The sequence below is a fragment of the Vipera berus genome (genome assembly GCF_964194415.1).
Source record: "Vipera berus genome assembly, chromosome: 3".
NCBI classification, from domain to species: Eukaryota; Metazoa; Chordata; class Lepidosauria; order Squamata; family Viperidae; genus Vipera; species Vipera berus.
In genome coordinates, this window is record NC_138204.1 from 68,836,422 (window position 1) to 68,848,603 (window position 12,182).

Genomic DNA, 12,182 nt, shown 5'->3' on the forward strand with positions numbered 1-12,182 from the left:
GTTAATTGTTATGTATTTATTACATTTATGATTTAATTCTTTTTTTAAAAAATTATTTTATGTTTTTTTAACTTTTTATTGTTGTGAGCCGCCCTGAGTCCTTAGGGAGAAGGGTGGCATATAAATTTAATAAATTCTAATTCTAAGACAGCTAGATGACCCGTTCAACAATAGAGAAGAAGTTCTTTGAACATCATTTTGATGTTCCAGGAGCAATGCGCCAAATAGGAAATGCAAATTGTGGAAACTAACTGCAGCTTTATGAATGTAAAGTGGAAAGCTGGGAGATGATGAGTCACACCAGGCAGACAAACACTTGTTAAAAACAACTTTCTCCTATTCTAGCCTAAATATATATCACAAAAAGGCAGCTGAGTGTAAGGGGCCCTTTCGATCATCCAGAAGCCATCAAGATAAGACCAAACGTAGAAGAAGGCATTCAGCCTGAGAACTGCTATTGAGGCTATGTGGGAAAAAAAAGTCTCCAATTGATGCAGTTTATAGGCCTCACAACAGGGCTAATTTTAAAAAGAAAAAAAAGAAATACATTTTTCTTTAAACAAACAAGCAAGCAGACATAAAGTTAAATATAAAAATAAAGAAGGGGGAAACATGAGGAATTACTTCTTCCTGGGTTTTTATGGCTCTCCAAAACTGTAGTAAAGAGGAAGTAGAGAGGATCTCCTGAAGTGAATTCCAAAGATCAGAGACCATTACTGAGAAGGCTTGAGCTAAGGGCCTCTAAAGTTAATGATGTGGTCCTCGGCCAGCCCTTTTCTCAGATTTTACTAGACTGGCAGATACAACTTGGGAGGTACAGTAACCGGTTCTTGATACACATAGGGCTCCAAGGTGATAACTTTTGTACCAACAATTGTACCTAGAAGCTGATTGGCAACTAGTGCAGGGGTCCCCAACCTGAGGCCCCACTCACATGAGCCTTGTTGCGGGCGCTCGCAGTTCAACTCATGTTCGTGTCGCTGCGAAAGTCGTGGGTGCTTGCGTGCATGCACGCACGTGCATATGCTCCGGCCCCACCCACAAACTCATCCCCTCTTTCTCCCCTCACCCCTCCCCCCACTCCGGGCCACCAACTGTGAAAGGTTCGGGAACTCTGAGCTACTGCATCTCTCACTGTAATGTGTTCCATGGGTGAACCTCTATGCACCCATAACTAAATCAACTGAAAAAATCAGATGGTTTTCCAGACATTTCAATAATCCAGCTGCAAGATAGCAAGAACATAAGTGACTGGAGGTTTTCAGAAAAAAAAAATTGGACAACCATTGGCAGGGGATTGGACTAGAAATTCCAAGATCCCTTCTAGCCCTACGCTTCTATTATTCTAAAGCTTCCTGATCCAGGAAAGGCCATAACTGGAGCAAAGGTCTAATTAAGAGGAGGATCTCCTACATCAGGGATCCCCAACCTGCCAGGCCTGTTAGGAACCGGGCTGCACAGGGCCACACAGCTGGAGGTGAGCAGCAGGTGAGCAAGTGAAGCTTCATCTCTATATGCAGCTGTTTCCCAGCGCTAGCATCTCCGCCTCAGCTCCACCTCAGATCATCAGGCATTAGATTCTCATAGGAGCATGAACCCTATTGTAAAAACTGCACATCTGAGGGATGTAGGTTTCGTGCTCCTCCTTCCCACCACCACCGGCCTATGGAAAAATTGTATTCCATGACACCGGTCCCTTGGGTCAAAAAGGTTGGGGACCACTAAAGGACTTGGGAAGGATTCGCTAGGCAGACAAAAATGACAAATCCAGACTGAACATCTGACTGACTGTGCAGAAAACCATAATAATACACAAGACCAAGCCTTAAGAATCAATGCATACAAAGCCAGAGTTGAGGAGACAGTAACAGATGGCAAATACCGCCTCTTCAAAGAAGCTGAAGAAACACTGGACCACCTGATGAGCTACTGCAAGATGATTGCACAGACTAACCACAAGCAATGGCATGACAAAGTAACAACAATGGTGCATTGGAATAGCTGCAAGAAATATCATTCGCCTGCAAGCAAGAAATGGTGGAACCACAAAATGGTCAAAGTAATAGAAAATGAAGAAAGTAAAATGGTTTTGAGCTTTCAAATTGAAACAGACAAGCAAGATTTTTCAAAAGTGGTTTGCTATTGCCTGTTTCCTAGGGCTGAGAGTGAGTGGCTGGCCCCAAGTCACTAAGATGACATTGTACCTAAGATAGAACCAGAACTCACAGGCTAGACTGTTGCCTTAGCCACTGCACCAAGCTGGTTCACTGTTAATTTACTAATTACATATTCTTTGGGGTTAATGTGGACTGCTGGAAAATGCTTGGACAAGTCTTTGCAGTTGTCTTGGCAAGGTTTTCAGATATGGTTTGCAACTGACTCCTTCCTGAAGCTGAGAAAAGGTGACTGGCCCAAAGCCACCCAGATGGCAGCATGCCTAAAGCAGGACTAGAATTCCCAGTCTCCTGGTTTCCAGTCTGGTGTCTTTAATCACTTCACTAAATTGGCTTTCTAACTACTAAAGTGCTTACATCAGTAAATTTGATTTGTTTCCTTCAAGATGGTGTATAAATAAGTTTGTGCATACACTGAGAGAGAGAGAGAGAGAGAGAGAGAGAGAGAGAGAGAAAGGGAGGGAGGGAGAGGGAGGGAGAGAGGGAGGGAGAGAGAGGGAGAGAGAAGGGAGAGAGAGAGAGATGAAACAAAGTTATATAGCTGTTTTGTCTATCAGAAGGAACTCTGGACAGTGAACAGGATAAAAACACAGTATACTAAAAACAACTTTTAAAACCATAAAAAACACACATGGAAATTTTCAAGAAAACATCACAGTCATTTGCAGTCGTCGGGCAAACCTGTTGCTCACTGTGTTTTTTGCCGACAAGTGGAAGTAAACGATTTTGTACAAAAAAGTCATAATTCATTGTCACATGACTGCAGGACACTGAAAACGGGAATAAATGGGGTCCTGTGATCGTGGGGAGGGAGTGGCCATTGGAACTTTGGAACCGGGTTGCAAGTATCTTTGGAGGAGGGGTCTTTTGTAACTTCGAACAATCACTAAGTAACCAGTTATAAGTCGAGGACTACCTGCAGAGGTGCTTTTTAAAAAATAGAAAAAACATATCCAACAGCAAATTTGAAACTGCTTTCATTCAGAACGAGAAAAGCCTGCTAAAAGGTCAGTGACATTTTTTGTGCTTGTGTGTTCTGAAACCAAATAGGGTACACTATGGTCAACAAGGAGGGACGCGGTGGCTCAGTGGGTTAGGACGCTGAGCTTGTCAATCAGAAGGTTGGCAGTTTGGCGGGTCGAATCCCGAGTGCTGCATAACAGAGTGAGCGCCTGTTACTCGTCCCAGCTTCTGCTAACCTAGCAGTTCGAAAGCACATAAAAATGCAAGTAGAAAAATAGGGACCACTACGGTGGGAAGGTAACAGCGTTCCGTGGCCTTTGGTGTCTAATCATGCCAGCCACATGACCACGGAGACGTCCTCGGACAAGCGCTGGCTCTTCGGCTTTGAAACAGAGATGAGCACCGGCCCCTAGAGTTGGAAACAACTAGCACGCATGTGCGGGGGAACCTTTACCTTTACCTTTTATGGTCAACAAGAGGATTGTTTGTGGTCCAGCATCTAGGTATGGATGTGTACAGGAATTCAATGTGAATAAATATGGATTTATTTTGGCTTATTAGAATACTTTTCCCTACAGGCAAGCTAGAGCTTATCACATCTTCAATGTGCACTTTCTTATATACCACCTAGTGTTAAATATTTGAGATAAGAGGATCGGAAGAGAAAACGAGCATCTGGAGAAATCAACGCGTGCGCGCGTGCACACACACACACACACACACACACACACACATAAAGCATTCACCTTGGCATCACTGTAGTGGGCAGGACATTTCTATCCTTCCTGATTGGGCAGCACTACCAAAGATAGTACCAGTGCTGATAAAGAGGGATAAGAAGTAATTCTGAACAAAACGTACCACAAAAACAAGTTGTTCCACAATTGTCTGACAAAGCAGCATTTATTCCATAAGTAGCCAACTGAGCTTGATTAATCCCAGAAGACGATCTGGCTATTAAATACATATGGACTCTGAAGTACTGTAATTTATCTTTATCGTGCAAAATCTATAACTTCTGCCTCTTACAGCTCACAAAAATTGTCTAAGATTGGCTCTACTCTGTAATAACTAAGAAGGTAAAGGTTTCCCCCTATTCAGTCAGGTCCAATTCTGGGGGTGTGTGCTCATCTCCATTTCTTAGCAGAGGGAGCCAGCTTTGTTTGAAGACACTTCCATGAACATGTGGTCAGCATGACATATGCAGAAGCACATGGAATGCTGTTACCTTCCCACTGAAGTGGTACCTATTTATCTACTTGCATTTACATGCTTTTGAACCGCTAGGTGGGCAGGAGCTGGGGCAAGTAACAGGAGCTCACTCTGTCATGCGGCTGTCGGGTCTCAAACCTGGGCTGTCAGCTTTCCAGGCAAGCTCAACATCTTTAACCGCTGACCCATCACACCCCCTGTGTAATAATGTACTGTCACTCAATTATTCAGAATCTGAACTGGGTTTTTTTAAGACATTGGACCTTTTAGGCCTGTGATATCCAAATTTAATTCTTACAGATGTGACTCCACAGACGTCATTAACAAAATAGAAAACAGAGTTACCTTATGGTAAGATGGGCAGCCAATAAATTTAATAATTAGGTAAGTAAGTAAATAAGCCAATAAATTTAATAAGTAAGCAAGCAAGCAAACAAACAAACAAACAAATAAATAAATGAGTTTTGCCTGATTTTACGACTTTTCTTGCCACGGTTGTTAAGTGAATTGCTGCAATTGTTAAGTAACAGGCTGTTAAGTGAACCTGGCTTCCCCATTGACTTTACTTGTCAGAAGGTCACAAAAGGGGATTACATGACCCCGGGACTCTGCCACCATTATAAATATGAGTCAGTTGCCAAATGTCTGAATTTTGATCACGTGACCATGGGGATGCTGCAGTGGCTATAAGTGTGAAAAACAATCGTAAGTCCCTTTTTTCACTGCCGTTGTAACTTCAGTCACTAAATGAACTGTTGTAAGTCAAGGACTAACTGTAAAGACTATAGTGTTCCTTACCATTTTTGAGGCACAATTTGTTTGTTTATTAAAAAAAAATTCCTCTGTGGCATAAGTGTCTTCAGTTTCCAGTGATTGAATTCGCTGCCCACGAAGCTGCTAATTTCCAAGGCAAATGGGATTAGCATAACAATTGTGTCCTTGAGTCCCTTACTGATGGTAAACTTAATTAGGTCGGTCTTAAGGACCTACCGTTTGAATTCATCTTCTGAACGATTGTTAATTAGCCCAGTTGAAGATGCTCACATATACTTATAATCCTCTTGTTTCTTAGGGGTGTACAGAAGCAGAGATTGTTTGCAAAGAAAACAAAACTAAAATCCTTTCCAGATTTTTTTTAGCTTTATTTGTTGGCCAGAAAGAAACTAATGCTTCAAGGATTTTTTTCCCCCCATTTTCTTTATTTCTCGGAAATCTTTGTCTTCATACTTCAAAATAGTAGCTATTCTTTTCTTTGGCAAATAATCATACCTAAATATTTTGCTGACTTCACTTTCCTTCTCCTGAGAATCTATTTTCTAGGAATTAGAGATTACCCACTCCTGAACTCTTAAGAAAATAGTCATCCAAAACAACTTTACCCCTCAATAATTTCATACTCTTATAGTCACTTGTACAAACAAGCTTCTCTTTAAATCTACCCAAGCAGTTGCTTTCAGAAACAAGGAAAGAAAAGCAGAAAAATGCAATCTTTTTTTCTGTAAATATACAGCAATAAAAAAACACCAATAACTTATTTTAGGTACGTTTACAGACTTCAGGGTAAAAATTGCTGGTCCGTTTTAGGAATCAAAGTTTTTAGTAAACCTTCAAATGCTTCAGGTAGCCTATTTACAGGATGTTTTGGCACCATGGGTGAGGAATTAAATGCCTCCGTCCTTGCCTCCTGTTATTGTACTACTGAACTTTTTTTAAAAAATTTATTGAATTTATACAGCCCCCATCCCATCCCTCCCATCTCACCTAGGTGGTTTGGGGCAGCTCACAACAATTTAAAACAACCGTCTCATTAAGAACAAGTTAAAAACCAATATACAAGCGTATAAAATCATCAATAACTCATCAGTAGTCAAATCCATCCTTGTTTCAAGTTCAACAAAGCTATTGTAAAAATTCCCCATCATTGATGTACATCAAGCACGATGGCAGAGCCATCCATGTCTTCAGGGCCTTCTTAAAAGTTAGCAGGGTCAATCTACCTTCTGGGGGTGGCGGGGATGTTGTTGTTTTTATGTATTTTTAAAAGGTCATCTTTTAGACCTGACTCACAAACACCAATACAGTAGTCCTTGACTTAGGACCGTTCACTTAGCAATTATTTGAAATTATGATGAACCTCCCAAAGGGTATTTATGAGGCATATTTGAAGTTCAGCCCACCCCTCCCCCCTGCCATGGTCACATTTTGGCCACTTGGCAACCAGTCTGTATTTATAGCTGTTTGCAGTGTCCCGTGGTCACACAATTTATGATGCTCTTGCTAGAAACCAGCATTTATTTTTCATTTCTGTCAAAAACAGAATGCCCACTGAGGGCAATGGGTTCCTTTAACCACTGCAGTGTTCAGTAAAGGACTACTGTAAAATATGTCATAAAATCGGGTTGGTCATGTGTGCCTTGACTTACAACCATCATGACACAAGACAGAAATATTCTCACTATGGTAACCTGCTCAGTCAGGTTACCATAGTGAGAACAACCAGGGAGGCCGACCCTAGCAGTCCAAAACCAAATGAGATTTGTAAAGTAACCCCAGCAATGTCAGTCCCAAGAGCACCAAGGACTACAGGACATCATATCCTGTTGACAACTCAAAGAGTTCTCTGAATGTTGAATGTTGAACATCCCTTACTACTGTATTGCTCGTGCTTTGTAGGGATGCTGAGAGCTGTACAGGTTAGTACTCAACTTACAAAAATTTGTTTAGTGACCATTTGAAGTTACAACAGCACTGAAAAAAGGGACTTATGACCATTTTTCACAATTACGGTCATTGTGGCATATCCATGGTCATGTGATCAAAATTCAGATACTTGGCAACTGACTCATATTTATGACAGTTGCAGTGTCCCGGGGTCATGTGATCACCTTTTTCCAACCTTCTGAGAAGCAAAGACAATGGGGAAGCCAGATTCAATTAACAACCGTGTTACTAATCTTACAGTTGCAGTGATTCATTTAAAAACTCTGTCAAGAAAGGTCGTAAACTGAGGCACAAGTTGCTTAACAACCGTCTTACTTAGCAATGGAAATTTGGGGCTCAACTGTGCTTGTAAGTTGAGGACTAGTTGTTATTCAGCAACTCTTGTTAACAATCGTTGATCTTAGTCGAAAGGCTGGGAAATGTAAGAGAAAAATGTTGGACTGGATATTAGATAACATAATCAAGATGTAAAGCTCTTTTCTCCTTGTTGTATTATCATTTGTTGATCTTGTGTTGTAGCCATAATAAACATTAGTCTTTCCTACAATTAGTATGAGCCCTGCTATGTAGCTATTGTATACCACAACATGCACATACAGGAAGTCCTTGACTTACAGTGGTTCGTTTAGTGACTGTTCAAAGTTGACTTATGAACATTTTTCATGCTTATGACCGTTGCAACATCCTCATGGTCACATGATCAAAACTTAGATATATGGCAATTGGTTAATATTTATGAGGGCTGCAGTGTTCTGGAGTCTTTTGCGACCTTCTGACAAGCAAATGGGGAAGCCCAATTCCCTTAAGAGCCAGGTTACTAACTTATTGACTGCAGTGATTTACTTAACAACTGTGGCAAGAAAAGTCGTAAAATGGGACAAAACTCACTTAACAAACGTTTCACTTAGGAACAGACGTTTTGGGCTCAATTAATGGCTGTAAAGGGATGTGGTGGCTCAGTGGGTTAGGACGTTGAGCTTGTTGATCAGAAGGTCGGCAGTTTGGCGGGTCGAATCCCGAGTGCCACGTAACAGAGTGAGGGCCTGTTACGCGTCCCAGCTTCTGCCAACCTAGCAATTCGAAAGCACGTAAAAATGCAAGTAGGAAAATAGGGACCACTATGGTGGGAAGGTAACAGCGGTCCGTGCACCTTTGGCATCTAGTCATGCTGGCCACATGACCACGGAGACGTCCTCGGACAAGCGCTGGCTCTTCGGCTTTGAAACGGAGATGAGCACCGGCCCCTAGAGTCAGAAACGACTAGCACGCATGTGTGGGGGAACCTTTACCTTTTACTTAATGGCTGTAAGTCAAGAACTACCTTTGTATGCTGAAGAGATGATATGTGACACATATCTGCACTTTCACTTGGTGCCTACCCAATTTACTTTCTAAAACACCTCCCAAGGTAAGCACTGTTCTATTTCATGTGCATTTACACATCCCTTTAAAAGAAAAAAGAAGTCAGGAATTCAATCAAGAGTTATCCTCTTGTGTTGCAGAAGCTACTTTTTGTTTTTTGAATATTTTCCTGAATAATCTTTGCTTAAAAAAGATGTTAGCAAGCTACTGTGACAGTTCTAATAACCAGCTCTAGATGCAGTAATTGCACCAATTACTGTTGAATTTAAATTTCTCAGGTCTTTTTTTCCGTGAATATTTGAGATTTTTTTTGTACACACCGTCCTCCCCACACCTTTATGCTCCCCAAATAACACGAAACCCAAACACTACAGAAAGTGCTAAATGGTGATCAGAGCCCCAACACACTTACACACAATGCTTCTTGCTGTGCTCAAAATTTAAAAGAAAGGGAAACTTGCAAAGATTGACGATAGATAGATAGATAGATAGATAGATAGATAGATAGATAGATAGATAGATAGATAGACAGACAGACAGACAGACAGACAGACAGACAGACAGACAGACAGACAGACAGACAGACAGACAATCACGCTTCTGTCTAAACTCTTGGAATACTTCTCTAGAACTTTGATAAAACAGGATCCTGCCCCCACTTTCTCTCTTGGCATGTTGAGAGGGCCTTTGGTTAGGTGGACTGGGAGCTGACGCCCCACACATCTTGAGGACACCATGAGGAGAAAGGCTGTATTCGACCGAAATACCTTTGAACCCAGAATCAAAGGGTGCCGAAAGGCAGCTGAATGCACCATGTATCACAACAGAGCACGTAACCCTTCTTCAGTCCAAATAAGTGATTTGGACTTTCGAAGAAATCAGGGCTAGTAAATCATTAGTGGGTTCAACTGAGATCTCCAAGCGGTCCTGTACCTTAACTCCGCCATCCAGGATGGAGCCCAGGGTCCCAGAACCGGTCCTGTTTATTAGCAGTCTACTATTTCAGAAACCCAATCCTTTTTTTAAAAAAAAAATGGCAGAATTGCCTCGCAGAGGTCAAATAGGTGAACAGGGTTTGCAACGGATCCCACTCCGGAAAAGAACCCAATAACGACTGGTTTTCCCAGAGCCCCTTTCTCACTGTCCCCCAAACCGAGAAAAGGTTCTGGGTCTTTACAACAGAACCGACTCGGGGCTGCCGACCCATTTCTACGCCTCTCCCCTCAACCAGGCATATATGAAATATACGCAGCGCCGAAAGGGAAAGGCGCCGAGCGGCCAAACCCGGGGGGGGGGGGACGGCGATGGTGGTGGTGGGGGGGGCGGGCAGCTTTGCTCGGCGCTCACGGCTTCGAGCCGGAGTGGCGGGCTCCGAACTAAACAAAACAAAAGAGGGAATCGGAGGCAAGACGTCTCTCTAGAACAGGGGTCTTCAAACTTGGCCCTTTTATGACTTGTGGACTTCAACTCCCAGAATTCCTCAGCCAGCAAAGCTGGCTGAGGAATTCTGGGAGTTGAAGTCCACAAGTCATAAAAGGGCCAAGTTTGAAGACCCCTGCAGTCTAGAATCTCCCTAGTCCCGGATCGGGAGATCTGCTGCAGTCGGCCAGTTAGAGGAAAAACGTCCAGCCCTCTAGAGCTGCAGTTAGGGAAGGCTTTGGGCTTGGGCCGCCCTTGACCTGCAGAGGGGGCAGCCGGCCCGGGCATGCGGGAAAGCAGACCGCCGGCCAGGAGATCCGAGGTCCGGTGCCTTGCGAGAGGAAGGCAGCCCGGGCAAAAACCTTCGGAGAGGCGCTGCTGCTGCTGCTGCTGCTGCTGCTGCTGCTGCTGCTGCGCTACCCCAAGGTCGCCCCTAAACTGCGTCTTGGGCCCCGCCGCTTCATCCCCGCCAGCTGCTCTGCCCCGATTCCCGGACATCCCCCCCCCCACTCCGCCTCCCTCTCCCCCTACCCCCCCCCCCCACAGGAACCCTCTAGCGCTCTCTGCCCGTCTTCGCCCTCCTCCTCCTCCTCCTCCTCCTCCTCCTCCTCCTCCTCGGAGACTGTCAAGCCTCGGGACCCTTCCAGGTCGACCCGCGGGAATTTGATCCGCGGCCAGACGAAGAGGCACCAAGAAGCCGGCAAAGTTTGGTTTACCTGGAGCCGCGAAGCTTCGGTTGTGGCTGGCTGCTCGCCGGGCTGCGCCCATCAGCCGCACCGAGGCCGGCTGCGCCTTCGGCTCCCGTGTCCAGATGCGCCTGGTGGGCTACCGCCTTCTCTTCCTGCGGCTCCCCCTCCCTGGGCGGGCGGCGACACAGCGCTCCCTGGAGTCCGGCGAGCTTGCTCCGAGGGCTTCTCCAGGCAGAGCGAAGGCGCCTCGGCTCTCGCTGGCTGGCTGGCTGGCTGGCTGGCTGGCTGGCTGGCTGCGGGAAAGTCTGCCCAGAATGCTCTGTCGAAGAAAGGGAAAGGGAAAGAGGAAAGAGGAGAGGGACGTCCCCCTTCCTTCCCCTCCCTTGCTCCAGCTTTTGGCCTGAGAGCCGCCTCTAGCGATTACAATTAAGACAAGCTCTTCCAGAAATTAAGATGCGTTTCCCGGGCCTGAATTGGCCGTTAGATTGATTGGGCGGCGAGTCCCGAGAGAAGTGCTGAAATTTGCTAGGTGAAGGTGTTCTCCGGTTCTTTCCCCCTCGGACTTCGTCTATTCACGCCTTGCCCGGATACATTTTCAACTGCCGTTTTTTTCCAGAAACTTTCAGAAAGGTTCTCCGCTCTCCCTTGATTGTTTCCCCCCCCCTGCCAAACAAGGACTTTTCCAGACAGAAAGGATGAAGGGGGGGGGGGAATGAACGATTGGGGGATCTCCCCATTTTGCCTCATTCCGAGGCCAGTCTTCCCCAGGGGTCCAGAGGACTGGAGGGTCTTATAATACTTCCAACACAGTTTGACACCACCACCCCCCAAGGTCAGAGAAGACTAATAGGTGTCATAATGTCCACCTTAAATAAGCCCATTTCATTTGGAACAAGTCAATGGTGCATCCACATAGAAAGAAGTCTTTATGGATGTTGTTGTTAGCTGCGAAGTCGTGTCCGACCCATCGCGACCCCGTGGACAACGTTCCTCCAGGCCTTCCTGTCCTCTACCATCTTCTGGAGTCCCTTTAAGCTCACGCCTACTGCTTCAGGGACTCCATCCAGCCACCTCATTCTCTGTCATCCCCTTCTTCTCTTGCCCTCAACCTTTCCCAGCATTAGGCTCTTCTCCAGTGAGTCCTTCCTTCTCGTTAGGTGGCCAAAGTATTTGAGTTTCAACTTCAGGATCTGGCCTTCTAAAGAGCAGTCAGGGTTGATCTCCTCTAGGACTGACCGGTTTGATTGCCTTGCAGTCCAAGGGGCTCGCAGGAGTCTTCTCCAGCACCATAGTTCAAAGGCCTCAATTCGTTGGCGCTCAGCCTTTCTTATGGTCCAACTTTCACTGCCATGTCTTTATGGATAGGGTTTCCATATCATGATTTCCCTTAATATTAATTTAGCAAAGCCAGATACCCCATAATAGTTCTCAAGTTCCAATTCAGCTGTCTACCGATTTCTGCCAAAATTTATTTTGCCATGATTGCAGTTTCCTAAGGAGGTGTGTGCATGTAGCTTAACTGCAGAAAGGTGTGCAAATGTTAATGCTTAAGGTATAAACAGGGAATTTTGTTGGCTTTTTCTCTGCATTTTTGGCTGTGTAAGAGCTGGATTTCATTTCCAGCAGTCTCAAAGCTGTCTAT

General features: G+C 44.7%; 1 protein-coding gene across 2 annotated transcripts in view; it reads right to left on the minus strand.

Annotated features, from left to right (window-relative positions):
- Positions 1–10,773, minus strand: part of KANK4 (KN motif and ankyrin repeat domains 4) — a 70,912-nt gene extending 60,139 nt beyond the window's left edge. For both annotated transcript variants that reach the window (XM_081323214.1, XM_081323213.1), the window contains exon 1: positions 10,568–10,773. The gene's annotated coding sequence lies outside the window, so the exon portion shown is untranslated. The remainder of the gene's footprint in view (positions 1–10,567) is intronic.
- Positions 10,774–12,182: the final 1,409 nt, after the last annotated feature.